This window comes from Marmota marmota, unplaced genomic scaffold (assembly GCF_001458135.2).
Source record: "Marmota marmota marmota unplaced genomic scaffold, marMar, whole genome shotgun sequence".
Taxonomy (NCBI): Eukaryota; Metazoa; Chordata; class Mammalia; order Rodentia; family Sciuridae; genus Marmota; species Marmota marmota.
The window spans coordinates 80,221,433-80,241,488 of record NW_026000026.1 but is presented as its reverse complement, the minus strand read 5'-3'; the positions used below and the strand labels follow the sequence as shown (position 1 = coordinate 80,241,488).

The 20,056-nt window shown below is 42.2% G+C and overlaps 1 long non-coding RNA gene across 1 annotated transcript; it reads left to right on the top strand.

Moving 5' to 3' along the window:
- The first annotated feature begins 2,028 nt into the window (after positions 1-2,028).
- On the top strand, positions 2,029-9,947 carry LOC125619194. Its single transcript, XR_007350706.1, has 3 exons — positions 2,029-2,767; positions 6,967-7,136; positions 8,808-9,947. It is a non-coding gene; the product is annotated as an uncharacterized LOC125619194 (long non-coding RNA).
- The last annotated feature ends 10,109 nt before the right edge of the window (positions 9,948-20,056 follow it).

The window sequence follows — 20,056 nt, the reverse complement described above, 5'->3', positions numbered from 1 at the left end:
TTTAGTGAAAAAGAAAGAGGAGACTCATATTGCTAAAATAAGAAATAGGAGAGGGGACATAATTACCGATCTTACTGAAATAGAAAGGTTCATAGCAATAATTTAGAAAACCCAGAAAAAATGGACAGATTCTTACAAAAATACAGACTATTCTAACTTACTCAAGTAGAAATAGAAACTCTGAATAGGCCTTAAACAAGAGCTTGAACTAGTAATCAGAACACAACCACAAAGAAAAACCCAGACCCAGATGGCTCCACTGGGAATCTATCAAACATTTACAAAATTAATACCAACTCTTTACAACCTCATCCAAAAAAGTCAAAGAGGAGGGAACATTTGCTACCTCATTCTCTGAAGGCAGTATTTGCTTTGTTACCAAAACTAGACAAAAACACCACAAGAAAAAAGAACTATAAACCAATATATCTTACAAATATGGATCCCAAAACAGTGCACATGAGAATTTAATGGCAGAATTAAATATCATAATAGAAAGATACGTATAAAGATGTCTCTGGTTCCCAAAAGATTCCAATCACCAAATGCAATAAAAGATAATGGAGATATATCAAGTTAAATTTAAGTATAAAAGTACAGTGGGACCATTTTGGAAAAATATGCATGGACAATTCATAAGAATTTTTTGTTCCACCCAGGCACAGTGTCACATGCCTGTAATCTCAGTGGCTTGGGAAGCTGAGGCAGGAGGATCTCTAGTTCAAAGCCAGCCTCAGCAATTTAGTGAGACCATGTCTCTAAATAAAATATAAGAAAAGGGCTGAAGATATTGCTCAATGGTTGAGTACCCTGGGTTCAATCACCAGTACCCCCCCCAAAATGTTTGTTGTTCCATAGCAGGATTAATAATACTAATATGCCCTATGTCCCCTATCTTTTTGCAGTTATTTTGAGGCTCATTTAAGATAAAGGAGGTGCAAGCATTTTAAAGCCCTCTAGTAGGATAATTAACACAGGGCTCTTCACAGTTAAAGAGCATAACGCTATTCATAAAATCCATTCTGTTTCATTTTTTTTTTTTTTGGTGAGGGTTCTTGGGGATTGAACTCAGGGGCACTCAACCACTGAGCCACATCCCCAGTCCTATTTTATATATATATATATATTTTAGAGACAGGGTCTCACTGAGTTGCTTGCTGCCTTGCTTTTGCTGAGGCTGGCTTTGAACTCGTGCTTCTCCTGCCTCAGCCTCCTGAGCCACTGGGATGATAGGTGTGTACCACCGCACCTGACCTCCATTCTGTTATTTACAGTGAATTTTCTGCTGCCTCATGGCCTTTGCACCTGCTGTTTCCTTGACCTCAGAAGCTCTCCCTCAACTCCCCTCTAGCCTGCTCTCATCCTCATGCCTTTTCCAAGTCTCATTTCCGAGAGGCCTTACCTGGCAACCTGATATAAATTAAGTATCTCAGATGATCCTGGTTATTTATTTACTTGTAAGACCAGAGAAGGAGGAGGATCGGGAACCTTTATATCCTATGGTACCCACCAAGGCCCAAGACAACTGTTGCCTCATTGAAATGCCGTTAATGAAGAGTCATCCACATCTCTAGGAAGCAGAGAGCCAGGCCCATTGTACAGATGAGGAAACTGACACTCTGGGAGAAATGACTTGCCCAAGTTCCAGAGACAGTGAGAACGATCATATAATTTATTATCCTACACGAGGAGGCTTTTGCTCTGGACAAATACTAAACTGGACAAGACGTGGGATGACAGATATAAGGAGGGACAGCAAGCAAAGACATGTGCTTACATTTCAGAAGGAGGACTGCACACTGGCAAGTCTAAGCCACTGCATTCCTTCCACTATATCCCGAGTTCTGAGAAAAGTCAAGTTCAGCAAATTACTTTCCCCACGTGCGCCTGATCCACAGGGAGCACTGTCCTGCATAGCTCTTGGAGCGGCTGAACATCACGCCTCTTTGCTGACTTTATTGTTGCCCAGAAGTCGTGAAGAGGCTGTTCATAGCAGGAGCCAAGATTCCCTCCACTACAGCAGAGGCAACAATAGAATGAATAAAATTAAACCCACATCTCCTTTGTAAAGAGGAAGGACGAGGTGAAAAAAAAAGACTTAGCTAACTCAGTACTTACAGAGGGTTTGCTCTACAGAAGTCTTATCTCAGCACCAGCCCAACAGCGTCCCTGCCCTTTGACCAGGTCTCCCTGTTCTTAGGAATTCACCCCAAAGAATGAGGGAAAAGAAGAGAGAGCGCTAACTAGGCAAAAATGCTCCCTGAGGTGAGTGGGCAGGAGGACTGAGTTCAGAGCCCTGTGTCAATCAGGTGTTGGAGGCCCCGTTCTGCCAGTGGGAGGGTGTCAGCCTCCAGTCCCATCCATCCTCCTGGCACCAAGGGTAGGGGTCTATTTCCCTCTGGACTTTGACCAAAAGGATGCAGCAGAAAGGATGTTGTGCCAATTCTCGGGCTGGTTTTTAGGATGCCTGGGAAGTTCTGATTTTGCTCTCTAGGAAGCCAGCCACCATGGAAAGAAATCCAGCTAATCTGCTGCACACCGAACACGTGGAAGGAAAAGAAAAAAGAAAACCTGGAAGATGAGAAACCTCACAGGGACAGAAACCCAGCCAGCCCTGGGCCATTTCAGCCTCCCTTGCTGAGGCACCAGGCATCCAGTGAACCGTCTTGGATCCTCCAGCCATGATACAAATACACAGGTTGGAACCCTGGGCAGCAGAGACGAGCCAGCTCCACCAAGCCTGTCCAAATTGTGGGATCATGAAGAAGTAAGTGGTTGTTGCAGCTTTGAAGCCACTATTTTTGGGGAGCAATTTGTTATAGAGCCTTAGATAAGTAAAGGACTGGCTGTATGAATTTTGGCAAGTTAATAGAGTAATCTGAGCCTTAGTTGCTTCATCTGTAAAACGGGATGATTTTAGTACTTACCTTATAGAATTGTGCTGATGCTCAAAGGCCTCATAGTAAATATTTAGTGATTTTGTGGATTATCTAAGATATAGCTGGACCTCGGGAGCTACAGATTCTGTATCCACAGGTTCCCTATTCCCAGATTCAACCTTCCAGGGATTCAACCAACCATGGATTGAAAATGTCAGGAAATAGTCAGGGGAAAAATTGTACATGTATGGAACACATACAGACTTTTTTCTTATCATGATTCCCTTGACCATACAGTACAACAACTACCTACATAGTTTTAACATCGTACTGGGTATCATAAGTAATCAAGACGTGATTTAAAGTATATGAGAAGATGTGCATAGGGTATATGCAAACACAGTGTCATTTTATAAGAGGAATTTGAGCATCTTTGGATTTTGGTACCCTCAATGGGCCCTGGAATCAATAGCCTGAGCATACTGAGGGATGGATGAGAATGTGACGCGATTTCCTTCATGAGTTAAGTTTCCATGTTACTGATGGATTTCACTGAGTAGAATCATATGGAACCATTAGAAATCCCAAGCATACAGTTAATGCAGCAACTTAATTTATTGAATAATTGAAGTAAAATAATAAATTTTTAAAAAGAAGAGTAACACAAGTTGGGCATAGTGGCACATACCTGTAATACCAAGGACTAGGGAGGCTAAAGCATGAGGATCACAAGTTCAAGGCCAGCTTCAGTAACTTAGTGAGACTCTAAAGCAACTTATCAAGACCCTGTCTCAAAATAATAAATAAAAAGGGCTGGAGATGTTGCTCAGTGATGAAAGTGTCCCTGGGGTCTATCCCCAATACCAAAAAAAAAGAAAAGAAAAAGAAGGAGGAGGAGGAGGAGAGGAAGGAAGGAAGGAAGGAAGGAAGGGTAACACAAAAGTCTGGTTAAATGTTGGAAAGCAATGTGAAGAAATAAAACTGTCAGTGGGTTTGAGTAGTCGGCTTTATATAAGAATTTACCTTTAGGATTTCCTTAATGCTGACTGCAAGTTCTTATTAATAAATCATCGTAATGCAATTTCCAAATGGGAATAAAAAGATAAAAACATTGTATTTGAGTTCAGATTTTAGAGAAAATGTTCCCTACCAAAATTTACTTTAATTTGATCTTCATAAAAATAATTTAAGTGCAATTATTAAATAGAAAAACTGGTCATTATGTAATTTGTCCAGTGCTATTATGGGCCCAGCAGGGAAGTAAGTGTTTGCATTCCTTCCTTTATTCAATAAATAGCAAAATCCTGAGCCGGAGGGGAAGGTTTTCCATGCATTTGTTCTTTTTTTTTTTAATATTTATTCTTAAGGTTTTTTAGATGAATACAATATCCTTATTTTATTTTATTTTATTTATTTTTTTTTATTTTTTAATTTTTTATTGTTGGCTGTTCAAAACATTACATAGTTCCTTATTTTACATTTATATGGTGCTGAGGATCGAACCCAGTGCCTCATGCATGCTAGGCGAGCACTCTACTACAACCCCAGCCCCTCCATGCATTTGTTCTTTGATGCCTGTAGCAATTTTACAATGTCAATTCTGTTATTAGCTCCATTTCACAGATAAGGAAATGATACTTTGAGAGTTTAAACTGCTTGCCAAGTCATTCAGCTTGGAAGAGGCAGAGCTGAGATTTGAGCTCAGAGCTCTGGAGTGTCTTCTCCCAGAAACCCTCACCTGGGCCTACAGCAGTACTCACTGTGCCAAATGTCTGTGGACTGAATAGGTGAACAGGGATGATCGTGCAAGTTAGTGAGCAACCAGAGGCCGCATTCTCACCAAGCAACAGTGCCGGGTCAGAAAACCTGGACTTGGTTCAGCCTCACTGTGCCGCCCATGCCACTGGCCTCAAGCTAGCCTCCCAGGCTGAATGAGGGATTTGGGAAGATATTTGGAAACGCCTGGCCCTGGGACCTTAATTTTAACTGATTATCATCAGTACTTTAATCCTAAAATCATACAAAAAATATGCCAATTGTACTCAAATTCTATTCAAAGTAGCAAGATTCCCAAGATACAGATTCAAAGAATGGTTCTACTTTTAAACTGCTTTGGGCCGTATTTCTAGTATACTCTCACTTTCTTTCTTTTCTTTCTTTTTTTTTTTTTAGTTGTAGATGGACTCAATACCTTTAATTAATTAATTAATTAATTAATTTAATGTAGTGCTGAGAATCGAACCCAGTGCCTCATATGTGCTAGGCAAGTGCTCTACCACTGAGTCACGACCCCCGCAGGTCTCTCACTTTCAGACAGTAGCAAGCCCAACCTCTCTCACCAATCATGTGGACTGAGTGAAGTAACCACTGGAAATAACCAAGTACGCAGTAAATACATATGTATCAAATGAAGCCATCATAATGAAGAATCAGTGGAAACTTACATAACCTTTACAATTAGCATAAATCTGTTTTGATGTTTTCTAATCACTTAGCAAATCTTAGACGTTTCAAACAGCAGAAATGATAGTTTTTGTTGTTGTTGTTGTTTTGGGTACTGGGGATTGAACTCAGGCACTTGACCACTGAGCCATATCCCCAGCCCTATTTTTTGTATTTTATTTAGACACAGGGTCTCACTGAGTTGCTTAGTGCCTCGCCATTGCTGAGGCTGGCTTTGAACTCGTGATCCTCCTGCCTCAGCCTCCTGAACTGATTACAGGTGTGCACCACCATGCCCAGCACACTTGCCATGAGGAAAGGAAGTGAACTTGTAGCTCTCAAGTAGGATCCTTTAGACAGGGACAGGTCTGCGTGGTTCATGGTTGCCTTCTGGGTCAGCACAGGTCTGGACCACAGAAAGAGTTCAGTGAGTGTGTGAAGAATGAATGACCTCATGTCCACAGCTCTGTGATGTCACAGTCAGAGCCAGGGTGGAAGTACCTCTGAATACTCCCCAACCTCTACCAGCCACTGTCACCCTGCTGGGGAGAGTGCTCCTCCTCATTCCTCTCTGTACCTTGGGCTTAGTTCTATTGAGCACCAACACCTTGAGAGAGAAATTTTTCTTTTTTAAGTATCTGTCACCCCAAACAAGTCTGCAAACGGATCAAGGCCAGGGCTAGCTCTTCATCATCTTGGGTACATCAGATCTCACAGTGATTGACACAGAGTAAGGGATCACTGAATATTTTTAAACTGAAATGAGTCAATAAACAGATCTTAGCTATTTCAAACAGCAGAAATGATTGCCTTAAAGTTATGTCTAGTTTTTTTATTTGTGTGTTTATTTGATGCCTGTAGCAATTCCACAATGTAGCAATCCCTGCTTGGTACCAGGGATTGAACCCAGGGGCACTTAACCACTGAGCCACATCCCCAGCACCCCTACACACACACACCTTTTTTTTGTATTTTATTAATAGACAGGGTCTCACTGAGTTGCTTAGGGTATCACTAAATTGCTGAGGCTGGCCTTGAACTATGATCCTCTTGCCTCAGCCTCCCGAGCCACTGGGATTGCAGGCCTGCACCACTGCACCCGGCTAAAGTTATATCTAGTTTATATGAATTGCCAAAGCAAGTGGAAAGGTGTTCTATATTATTAATCATTATGGAAATGCCACAGGAAACTCACAAATACTATTACTACACATTCTCAGTGATGACTAAAATCTAAAAACTAACACTACCAACTGAAATTCAGCTCTGACCTTATTGGTCTCCTGCCTAAAAATTCTTTCATGATGTCTCACTACCCCAAACTGAAGTCCAAATTCTTCAACCTGGCTCACAGGGCCCTCTGTGACAGACAATGGATTAAAAGATCAGCTAGTGGGTATTGTTGTATCCCTGTGGGCTGGAGTCGAAGAAGGGACAGGAAAGAATGGAACTGAGAGATGTTTAGGGAGCAAACCACCCTGGATTCTGGCCCTTTCTATATAGCCCAAATCTCAGTTTCCCCAGATTATCCAGCCATGAGATGGGTGATCTCTCGAGGACCTTTCAGTTCCAGGGCTGTGATTTTATGCTTCTCACTATGTTGCTCTCTGACTCTGTCTCTCTGTGTGCTCTTATCACTCAACAGACACCTTTAAGAAAATTGTTATCTGCAGATATGAGTCAGAGATTATTACCGGCTCATCTGCAGGAGGCTTCACAGCCCATCCTGCTGACAAGATTCTCTGCCCAGAGGAGCTGACAAGACTCTCTACCCAGAGGGTCATGTTACTGACCTGAAGTGCAAAAGAAAGTCTGGTGAGTGTCCTTTGAAACGGGACAAGAGGGAATGCACTTAGAACCGTGGAGACTCTCCTAGAGGATGCATGTTCTCTGGAATCTAGAAAAAAGGATCGAGGAGGAGAAGGCCTGGCCCAGTGTCTCAGATCTCTCTGATGCTCTGTGTCTGAGGCACTGTAAACACTACTGGGAAGTGTTTTCTTCCTGGTCAAGTGGAAAGGTCACTGAACTGGCCATAAATCAATGGGTCACTCTGCCTTGGCTTTACCTTGACAATGTGGGTTGACCTCAAGCTCAATTTCTTTAGCAGCTAGTCAAACCCAATAAGGACAGCTCAAGCTCATCCAACATTTCACATTATTTTCAGATTCACACAAGCAGTAGATGTTGATTAAAGAAAAGTATAAAGCATGAATAATCAAAAAGAAAGAAAAAAAACCTCAATCTTACAATCCAGACATGAGCAGATGTTTTTCTATTTTAACCAAAATGGGATTGCAATTGCATATCCTCTTCTGTACCCGATTATTTTCTTTTAACAATATATTGTCAACATCTTTCCGCATCATTAAATGACACTTGATGTGATTGGATGCCCCTGGGTATTCTCCAGTTGAGGCCAGTCTCTGTATTTCATTTCACCCTCCAAAGACATAGATCCAGTCCCAAAGAGCTGCCAGGCGCTGTGTATTTACTGGACACTTTGTGGGCCACAGGGGAAAGAGTTAAAATGGTCACCATCCAATAAGCACCTGTAAACATCCCACTCATTAGCTATTTCTCTAAGGTCTGAGTTCCTTGCTCCCCACCCTAACCTCCCCAAACAACCCCCAGTTATTCCATTCTACTTCTACCCCATGCAGCAAAACAACAGCCAGGCGGGATGCCCCTTGGAAGTTAATTGTTCCTCACTTACCCATTCAGTCCTTTGATAAATGCTGAGCGTTAAATGGTGGGCATTGTTTTGGGCGATGAGGGACTCATCACTGAATAAGAGGAAAAAAATATTAGTTTTCATGGGACTTTAATTCTTCACTGCTCACAAGTTCATTGAGAGAAATCCTATTATTCATTTAACACTCTCCTCGTTTTGGACATGTAGGCCATTTCCAGTCTCCTACATCTCCATGACGAACAATACTGAGATAATGAAATATGTCATAATTTTCAAAGATCCTGCTTTTCTCATGATAATATTAAGAGATTTCACTAAAAAGAAAGAATAAAGGCTAAGAAAAACCAAGTCATTTCTTCAAGGTTATATATCTGGTTTCTTTTTTTGGTGGGGAGGGGGTGTACCAGGAGTTAAACTCAGAGGCACTCACCCACTGAGCCACATCTCCAGCCCTATTTATATTTATTTAGAGATAGGGTCTCAATTAGTTGCTTAGTGCCTCGCTTTTGCTGAGGCTGGCTTTGAACTTGCAATCCTCCTGCCTCAGCCTCCTAAATCACTGGGATCACAGGTGTATGCCACTGCACCGGTCTTTATATCTGGTTTCTTGGTGGCAGATAAAAAGCATATTTTCAGGAGGAAAACATAAATCCATGCCACCTTGAAGCACCTGTTTCTGAATTCCTTTCCCATGACCGTAGCAACTGGAATTTACAGAACACTTTCTATGAGCTACCAACTCCAACAACTTCCATCTCACTTAATCCTCTTGCATTATCATTCCCATTCCACAGGTGAGTACAAGGACAACAAGTGACTAGAAGAAGCCCAGTGAGTCTGACAACAAAGTCCAGGCTCTGAAGAACTCCCCTTCCTTGGCTCATGGCTTTGGGGGTTCCTGACTCCCACCATAGCAACCTTGTCTTACAGTCTTAAAGCCTGCATGGAGGTTTGCTAATGCTTCTGACAAAGACCTTTCCTACACTGGCCAGTTATTCGAGGAAACCATTTTTACCAGAGTACCTTAATAATAAACATCATTCCTTCTCTGTGATATTTTTACATTTTCACAATCTCATATGCTATTGCTCGGTTGATTCTCAAAACAAAACAACAACAACAACAAAACTCATCCTTCAAGGCTCAATGGAGCATTTACCACCATACCATGGTGCTTTTGGACTATCTATCTGTTTCTGACCCTGAAAATAAGACCAGGTCTTATTCACTCCCAATGAATGCCAAGCACCATATCTGGCTCATAACAGGTATTTTATAAGAGTTTGTGAGTGAAGGAGCACATTAGACACTCTGCAGATTCCTGGGTGGGAAATGAAGGTTTGAAATCAGGGTTCTTCACTCCAATTCACCACCACAAGACTTTTTCCAACACCTTGAGCTCGGGCATTTCAGGTAGTGAGTTCTGTCTGATATTTTATTGCTGAAAATGGGTGGAAGAGTAGATAGAGGACAGAAAGGAAGGAATAATGGGAGAAAATGAAAGGAGGTAGTGAGAAAAGGGAGGAGGGACGGGAAGGTGAACAGTGGATAGAAGCAAGAAGAATGGATGGACGGATGAGTGGATCCAGTGTTGGCTTATCTAGAACCTCCCTTTGGAATCACATGCCCAGAGAGCATCAAGTAGGGGAGTCCTCCTTTCATTGAGATTTTGCATTCTAAGCCTTAACCAATATTTCATATGCTAGGTGAACCCAGGGATCATAAAAGTGATTAAGTTTGTGCAGATAGTCAAACTTGATAGTTAGGACTCCCAAACTGAATCTCTAAAGGGCGGTGAAATCGATTTTCATAGAAGCATTTGTTTTCTATTCCATCAAAGAGATAAAGTTATATGAGGCACGGAAGAGCAACAAGGAAACAGAAATCTTGAACAATGCTATAAACCAGCTCGACCTCATAAACATCTCTCGACCACTCCAATTAACCAAAGTAGAACATACATTCTTGTCTAGTGTACACAGGACATTCTCCAGGCTAGACCCTGTGCTAGGTCAGAAAACAAATTTCAGTAAATTTAAAAGGGCTGAAACCATACAAAGTATGTTCCCTGGTAACAATGGAGTGAAATTCAAAATGAATGACAGAAATTTGGGAGATTCACAAATATGTGGAAATTATTTGTGGAGTTGGAGCATTAGTGTCGGGAAGGAGTTCAAGTTCACAGAACAGGAAGAACAAGGTGGCTCTCTAAAGGCCCATAGCCTGTCCAGGCACAGGCACTGCTCAGAATGGCTGCAGGGGTGGTGAGTGGTGCTGGTAAGAGCTGGAGGGGGATCTGCACAGGTGGACTGCAGCCTAAGAGCTGAAGCTTGAGTCTGAAGTGTAGGAGCTGAGGACCTTATCTGAGCACAGAGGAGAGCCGAGCTGATATTCAGATGTATAGGTCAGTATATTCCCTGCCTAAGCTGGCTAGATGATAAGATCTTCTGAAGAGCTGGATGAAATGCAGATGTCCAGACTCAGGGACTGGAAGGTTTGATTCAGTCATTCTGGGAAATGTAGAGGGGAGGTTGGGTAGCAATCCGGGAGCGACAAGCGTGGTTTTGATCTGTGTCCTTCACATCAGGGCTGACCGAGTCCTCTGAGTCCTCTGTCTACCATGTGTCAAGTTTAACACTCTTCAGTTTTGTGGGACTGGTAGCTAAACAAAGCATGGCGATATGTTCTGTGGCGTGATATGCAGGAGAATCAATAGGAAAACATCTCCTACCCCAGTGACTCCAATCCCAATGAGCCCAGCCCAACACTCATGGGACTGTGGTCATCTCCTCTCCCTCCAGCCTCGTGTGTGCTGGGGAGAGGCAGCCCTGCCAACTGGTATGAACTTTGGCCCTTATGTTATCACTTTTCCTGAGAAATTTAAAAGTGGCCAAGCAATTCAAAGGTCTTTTATGACCAAGAGGACAAAAGTCAGCTCCAGCCATTAGCCATTGATTACTGCTCACCACACCTTGGGCGAGATCCTTGCTCTAGTTTGACAGAGTGAAACTCCATTCTCAGGGTTATTCCAGCAAATACCGGTATGATGTCAAGAGGCCTTATCACACTCGGGTTTGCTTGGAGAGGGAAGCCCTCTAACTTCATACTCATTAGAGTTGTGTACGCTGGAGGGAAAGAGACTCCATTTCCTGCCCCCAGACAACAGATTTACACTTAAAACAGAATTCTCCTTCTCCTCACAGGAGTGTCAATAGTCATCTGGATCAAGAACTTTAAAGAGATCCGGACCCCTTTGCTGCAGCATTTTCATTTCTGGAAAACTGGTATAAGGAATGAATTTCAATCTGGACAAGGCTCTAGACAAAGTGGTGGTTCATGTGGCCTTATTTGTGCTAGCAGCAAAATGAAATGTCTATGTTAGCAACGTACGGATTGCTAGCGTTTATTGCATCAGATTGTTGGCAAAAGCATTTTACCTGCATTATCTCACTGAATCCTTTCAGGAGTCCCATAAAGTAGATACTGGTGTTATATCCCATTCTACAGATAAGGAAACTAGCACACAGAGAGGTTGACCAAGATTACATAGCTAAAAACACATCAAAGCCATACTGTTAGCAGCATGAAAAATAGGTTTCTGTTAAGATGCTTTTAAAAGGATCAAAATTAATGTATGAAATGTCACAAGTAGATAAAAAAAACCTGATTTATTTTTAAAGACTTCAATGAAATTTTCGAAAATACTATGGAGCTTCTCCTAGGTTGTATGACTTTTGGAGGTACAGTAGATGGAACCCAGGGGCTCTCCACCAATGAGCTACATCTCCAGCTCTTTATATTTTTTATTTTGAGAAGATCTCACTAAGTTGTGGAGGCTGGCCTTGAACTTGGAATCCTCCTATCTCAGCCTCCCGTGTTGCCACCATGCCTGGCATTTGTGTGACTTCTTTGGTGGGGAGTGAGATGGGTTATGTCTACTTTTAACAGTAGAAATACAGTAGAAATTCAGAGGGGGGATATGAACTTTTTTTGTTGTTTTATAATGGGAATGCATGCCAGGCGTGGTGATACATGCCTCTAATCCCAGAAGCCTGAGACAGGAGGATTCCAAGTTCGAGGCCAGCCTTGGCAATTTAGTAAGAGCCTTGGCAACTTATTAAGACCCTCAACAACTTAGTGAGAACCTGTCTCAAAATTTAAAAAATTAACAAAGGCCTGGGGATGTAGCTTAGTGGTAAAGTACCCCTGGGTTTAATCCTCAGTACCAAATTAATTAATTAATTAAAATAGAAATGGAGAATTGATAATGCAAAAGGATGGTTCAGAGAGTGGGGGAGGATTCCAGGCAGCAGAAGAGCTACTGGGAGCAGTAAGGGCCTGGCTGGAGCAGCCCCCAAAGACCTTGGCAAGTTCCTGACTGGCCCACTTTCATTGACCTAGTGTCACCTCTGACATGTGCAGGGAATAACAGAGCAGAGAAGCCAAGATGGGGAAAGGTTCCGAATCCCAGATCCTGGGGCAGCCACAGGAGGTCTTCCAATGGCACCACTGGGCCCAAGAGGCTGGGAGGTTGTGCTTCCCTCATTCCTCTAGGGAGGGGTTGGGCAGTCAAACCTCACTGCATGCACATCATGGGGCCAGAGAGGGTGACTCAGGAGCTGGCCCACTTCTCCACCTCCATCTGGCTCCCCCCACCTGTCCAACCCCTTCCTTAACATGGACAAATAATGTTTGCTCAACCCAACATAAACCATGAATAACAATTTCTTTTGAAAATTTTATTTTTATTGGACTATAATATATTATCAAAGTGAAAATACAATGTTTGCTAAATAAACAGAGCTTCAAAATAGCCCTTGCACCCCCAGCAGAAATCTGAAAGCCCCCTGCCCTTGTCCCGCCCTGCCTCTGCCCAGGGAGTCCTGAGGGCTGGACCTGGCAGTCCGCACAGGGCCCATGAGGGCAGCGGGACAGGCAGGGCCCAGGGTCTGTGCCAAGGAGGCTGCAGAGAGCAGGGCCAGAGGGGACTCCATGAAGGTCAAGGTCAGGCTATCACTGCTTTACCAGCTGCTCCAAACTCCTAGCTTTATGTTTAAAGCTCCGTTAATCAGGGACCTTTTCCAACATAAAATAATAGACACATTATAGAAAATTTATTTCTGTGATGCCTATATTTATTTTAAAATACTTTTTCTAATAAATATCTTTTCCATTTGAACGTAAGCTGGAAGGAACATTTTGTTTTTACTTTAAACACTTCTGGTTGTTCCAGTGTGCTAAGAAATGTTTGCTGTTTTTACCTGTCAAGTAATGTCAATTGTTATAAAAATGTGGTAAATACAAAACAGGACAGAAACCAAAAAAAAAAAAAGTAATATATTTCCCTTAAATATCTTTGATCTTATGATTCAGAAACTTGCTTTACAACATAATGCAGGAAAAAATATATCCCTTGGAAAGTACTAAATTCGTACTACCAAGTCAAAAGGCAGAGAGATGGTTTATACAGGGAAAAGTCTATTTCTCTCCCTCTCCGTTTCCCAACTACCCAGTTGCCTTCCTTGGTAAAAAACATTCTTGCTAGTTTTTACTCATTTTGGCAGAGTCTCTTTGCATCTGCAAACATATGTGTGTGCCCCCTTTAGTGATTGTGTGTGTGTGTGTGTGTATGTGGTGTGCATCACACTTAATTGTGGTACTCTTAAATTTTGTTTTTACACAATATGCCTTGAGGATCTTCCATGGAACACACAAAAAGTTCTGTTGGCTGGTGACCCCATCCCTGGCCTGAAGGCCCTATCTAGAAACCCTCCCAGCTCCCATCCTGATGCAAACCTGAGTACATCTCCAAGTGGAGGAGAGAAGAGGGGGTGAGGTCAGGGATTTCCCTCCCTTTCTTCCATTCCTTTCTTCTGTCTTTTCCTTCCTGATTTCTAAAATAAAACCAGCTTATTGTGTTTTTTCACTCTTATTATTAATGAAAAAGATGCTTATTATAAAGTTTTCAGGTAGTACAAAAAGAAAAAAGGAGAGAGTAAAAAGTCACAACTACTGTTTACCCCCAAATAGTTGCTAATAGTTTATAGTTTATTGTTCCAGTCATTTTTCTGGAATATCCACATTTTTTTCACCATTTTGGGGGGAGGGTACCAGGGATTGAACTAGGGTGCACTCAACCTCTGAGCCACATCCCCAACCCTATTTTGTATTTTATTTAGAGACAGAGTCTCACCGAGTTGCCTAGAGCCTTGCCATTGCTGAGGCTGGCTTTGAACTTGAGATTCTCCTGCCTCAGCCTCCTGAGTCTCTGGGATGACAGTCGTGCACCATCATGCCCAGCTTTTTTCCCTTTTTTAAAGTGTACAATTCAGTGGCATTCAGTACATTCACAGTATCATACAACTGTCACCACCATCTATTCTAGAACATTTTTATCACCCGAGAAGGAAACCCCATGAGTCACTCCTCTTTTTCCTCCATCCCAGTCCCTGGCAACCACTGATTGTGACCACTAATCTCTCCATGGATTGTGTATACAGGGCTTCGCATATAAATGCAGCAGGCAATATGTGGCCTTTTATGTCTTCTTTCACTTAGCCTAATGTTTTCAAGGGTGATCCATGTTATAGCATGACAGCACTTCATTCCCTTTTCTAGCCAAACAATGTTCCATAATATGGATGTGCCAGATTCTACTTATCCATTCATCATTTGAGGGACATGTGGATTATCTCCACCTTTTAACTGTTGTGAAGAGTGCTGCCGTTAACATGTATGTATGCGTTTTTATTTAAACACCTGTTTTTAATTCTTTGGTGCTTAGAGTGGGATTGCAGGGCCATTGTGTGGTTAGCTTACTGAGGAAACACCAACTATTCTCAGTGTGGCTGTGCTCCCACCACCAATGTACGAGGCTTCCAATTTCTCACCATCCTTACCAACACTTGCTATTTTCCCTTCTTGTGTTTGTTTGTATCATTCCGACCGCCATCCTAGTGAGTATGAAGTAGCATCTTATTGTGGCTTTGAATTGCATTTCCCTAATGGCTAATGGCATTCAGCATCTTCTCGTGCGCTTGTTGACCATTTGTATAAATTCTTTGGAGAAATATTTATTCATGGTCTTTGCTCGCTCTTCCCCACCCCCAACTCCAGTTTTGGTGATTGAACCCAGGGCCACACACATACAATCCAAACCCTCTACCACTGAGGTACACACCCAGCCCTTTATTTTCTTTATTTTATTTTATTAGTAGTATATTATTTGTACTGGGGATTAAACCCAGTGGTGCTTTACTACTGAACTTTATCCCTAGTCCTTTTTATTTTGAGACAGGTTCTTGCTAAGAATCTCACTAAGCTGCTGACGCTGACCTCAAATTTTTGACCCTCCTGTCTTTGGGATTATACGCACATGACACCATGCCTGGCGTATTTTCAATTTTGATGAAGCCCAATTTATCAATTTTTGTTGCTATTGCTCCTTTTTCTTTTGGTCTAAGAATCTGTTGCCAAATTGAAGATTATGAAGATTTGTCTCCTAAAAGCTTTATAGTTTTAGGTATTATATTTAGGTCTGTATTCATTTTGAATTAGTTTTTGCACATGGTGTGATGTAAGGTCCAGCTTTATCCTTTGGTATGTACATAACCAGTTGTTCTAGCACTATTTCTTGAAGAAGCTGTTCCTTCCCCCATTGAATGATCTTGGTAAGCTGGTTGAAAATCAATTGACCATCATTGTGTAAGTATATTTCTTTCTTTTTTTATTTTTTTAGGTTTTTATTGCTTTGCTAGTAAAGGAGAAACACAGGGCATCTTTAATTCTGTCCATCAGTAGGAACAGGTATTTTCTTTCTGGTTTTTTTTTTTTAGCAAGGCTGGGGATTCATCCCAGGGCCTTTTACATGGGAGATAAACACTCTACCAACTGAGCTATATCCCCAGCCCGTGTATGTATATTTCTGGCCTCTTAATTTGATTCCTTTCATCTATGTGTGACTATCCTTATACCAGTACCACATGATTTTGATTACTATATCTTTGTAGTAATCTTTGAAATTGGGAAGTGTGTGAGTCTTCATGTCTTGGTCTTCTTTTTCAAAACAGTTTTGGCTATTTGAGATCCCTCGCAATTCCAAACAAACTTCATAATCAGTGTTATCCACTTTGGCAAAATGGCAACTGCAAGACATAGGGATTTTGATAGAGTTTATATTCAATCTGCAAGTTATTTGAAGGAGTTTTTCTATCTTAACAAAATAAGTCTCCTAGCCCTTGGATAAGCAATGTCTATTAAGGTCTCAGTTCACTAACTTTTTTAACCTTGTACATGCTAGGCTCAACACTTTTTTTTTTCAGTTTTAATAAACAGGGCCTGCATCTCCTTGGTTAAATTTATTCCTAAAGCCAATGCGGTGGTACACTCCTGTAATCCCAGCAATTTGGGAGATCAAGGAACCGAGGAAAGAGGATCTCAGATTCAAGGCCAGCCTAGCAACTTCATGATGTCCTAAGCGAGACTTAGCAAGAATATCTCTCAAAATAAAAAACAAAAGGGCTGGGGATATAGCTCAGTGGCTAAGCACCCCTAGGTCAAATCCCTAGTATAATCAATCAATTTGTTCCTGAGTGTTTTGTTCTGTATAGTACCGTTACCCACAATTTATTTTATCTTATTTATTTATTTATTTATTTACTTACTTACCTATTTTTGGTGCTGGGGCTGAAGCCCGGGGCCTTGTGCAGGATGGACAAAAGCTCTATCACTGAACTATACCAATGTATACACAACTTTTAAACCAACTTTTTTTAAAAAAAAAAAAACTTATGCACATATCTTCATGTTAGTAATATAGAGATCAAAATTATTTTACATCACTTACTGAATATACTACAATTTGTTTCAACAATCTCTTATTATTAACTATATTGGTCATTTCAAATTTTTAACTATCAGAAAGAAGGATGCAATGAGCTTCTTTGTAATGTACATCTTTGTGCACTTATCCAATTATTTCCTTTGGATAAATTCCCAGAAGCTAACTTATTAGGTCAAAGGAGAGGCATACTTTTAAAGCTTTGATGAATGTTGCCAAATTTTCCTCCAAAAATATCAGACCAACACCCACTCTGAACAGCAGGGATGTTCAAATTGCTTTTCCCCAATGTCACTTCCAGGGGAGAAAACAGGGGCCCTGGCATGCTCCGTCACTGGGCAGAAATTTTGAATAGGATGGCAACAGTCCCCAGTCAACAGAGATGACTTCCTCTTAGACCAGGAAGGGCCCTTCACAAACCTTTATGGGAATTTTTATTTCAATGAAATTTGAGATTTTGGTCTGTTTCTCCCTGTAGACTACAAGCTACATGTGGCCAGAGACTGCCTGGCTTGTTCACCATGTGGGCCTAGAGTCTTTAAAGTGCCTGGCACAGAGAAAGTCCTCAGAAAATGTAAATTATCACTAGGATGGGGGTCAAGGCAGCTTACCCTAAGTTCAAATTCCACAAGGTTAGCAATAGCATCTTTCCCTTTTGTGTCTCCAGTGCTAGCACAGATTTTGGCATACAGCTGCTCAGGATTTGTTGTTGACTGAATAAATGAAAGCAGCTGGCTTTAGAGAGTCAGTGGTAGTACGAGATCTGAAAACTCCTGAATCCTTATTGTTTCTGCCTGCTGCACCCCCTTAATTATTTACTTTTGGGGGAGGGTACTGAGCTAGAGTTGGCAGGTGGTGGGGTATGGCAGGAAGTGTGAGGGGCCAATGGTGAATTTCATTCATTATGTATTTAGTGAGCATCTACTGTATGTCAGGCTTTGGGCTAAAGGCTTGCTTAGATTAGGAAGAGCACTTGGGACAGGAGTCCAGAGTGTCTTGAATGCTATCTACTGTTTTTCCAATAAAACACAATTGAGATCAAAATGTGGTGGTGGACACCTTACCACATCCCTGAACTACATCCCCAGCCCTTTATATTTTTATTTTGAGATGGGGTCTCACTAAGGTGCTTAGGATATTTATAAGTTGCTGAGGCTGGCCTCAAACTTGTAATCCTCCTGCCTCAGCCTCCTGATTAGCTGAGATTACAGGCATGTGCCATCACATTGCGCTCTCTTACTTTTATTCTAATGTTTGCTGCACCTTTCAATATTCATGTTCTTTTGTTTTCTGTGCTTCAATAAACAACTATATTTCTGCTTGAAGTATGGAACATCACCTGTCAGTAGTTGTAAGTCCCCTCTAACACTCTCAAATGATTTTCCAGTGGTGAGGACCAGGAAGGGAATTTCCCCGTGCGTGCTCAGCTCTGGCTCATCTGTGTCCCCTTCCCTTGGATGCTGTCCTGTGGGCTGGAGTCAGCATGAAAGCTATTTTTGACTAAGTGGTTACCTAATCTTACATAACCCTCAGTGATTCAGGCCAAGGTCATTCGACTTAGTGCATGAAAGACACTTCAGACGCCAGTGATCACCCTTCCCCAGAGTCCCTCTAGAGACCCAGAGCTGGGAGGGCAGCACTCAAGATGGTGGCTCTAGGCCTGCACTGCAAAGCCCAGCTAGGACGGTGGTAGCACAGTGCGCCTGTGCAACAGCCCCTGGGAGAGTCACCCAAAGGGCTTCTTCTCCATTTTTTCTGGAACTTCAGTAGAATTATGAACTCAGGAATTAGGGTGTCAGAACACTTGCTCCACTTCTTCTTTCCTGAGACACATGACCTGAGTAAGAAAGACATGGATTCCTCCTATGGAGAAGCAATTAAAACCCACATTTTTATCTCAATTTAATTTTATTGGAAAAACAGTAGAATAGCATTCAAGACTTTCTGACTCCTGTCCCAAATGCTCTTCCTAATCTAAGCAGGCCCTTAGCCCAAAGCCTGACATATAGTAGATGCTCACTAAATACATAATGAATGAAATTCACCATTGGCCCCTCACACTTCCTGTCACACCCTGCCACCTGCCAACTCCAGAGCCTGCTGGTGGACCCTATGCATGCTCTAAGTGCATGCCCAGTTCAAACCCCAATATCTCAACATTATCTTTCCAGATCCCCCTAAATAGAACTGGTTGTCCCTTGGTCTATATGTTCCTAACACATTGCTCCCACTCCTGCCCTGAGCTGGTTAACATACTGCCTAACCAGTGTGTACTCATCTCTCTTCCACCAGACCATGAGCTTCTGGAGGGCAGGATATGGCCCTTAGTGGACACTGTGTCTCCAGCACAAATCACCTCCTGCCACTTCCTGGGCCCCTGTGAATATCCACTTATTGGCTTAGATGCATGCCTTGGATGACTGGCAAGGAGAATCAGGGCTTCAGCTCACAGCATTCCGTGCATTTCGAATCCAACAGGAGCCGACAGAGGAAGAGACACATGGCCGGCGGCTCGAGTGCACGTTCCCAAGCCACAGTCAATACAGCATCTCTATTTCAAAAATGTAATCTCGCTAATAATTGGTATTCATTATCAAGAACACAGCCCAGCCGCAGGAAAGCCACTTTAAACATTTTAGAATTGTCTTAGAATTTTGCCACTATGTATCCCTGACTCCTATCTTTACTGAAACGGTGCCTGTCAACAGGTAGGAGGCAAAGGAGTTTATCAGCCCTGCTCTGTTTCCTGGGTACCCATCTTCCCCTTCTCTGTTTAATTCAGGGGCCCCCAGATGAAATCAAAGATACCTGCTCCCTGGTCTTCATTGATTGGCCCAGGGGCAGGTCTTGACCCAAGCTGGACAAATCACAGCCCCCAGGGGCACCTCTCATAGCTGACTTGAGGTACTTGACATGAGGTGGCCAAGTAGTCCTTGCTTGCGATTTCTGGATTTGGGGTTAGAGAAAGCTTCAGGTAGACTGTTTCCTGTGTCCCCAACCTTGTTAACACTATCTGGACTGAGCGAGGAAGTGAGGCAAACACAGTGGATGGAGAGGGGGTCCATCTTGGATTCTAGTTGTTCTTTAGCTCTGGCCATATTGTGGTCCTTCCCCATGCTAATCAGCAGCTGCTAACACACACACAATGTGTCACAGATACAAGTTCATGAACATGATAACATGCACATCACTTATTATTATTTT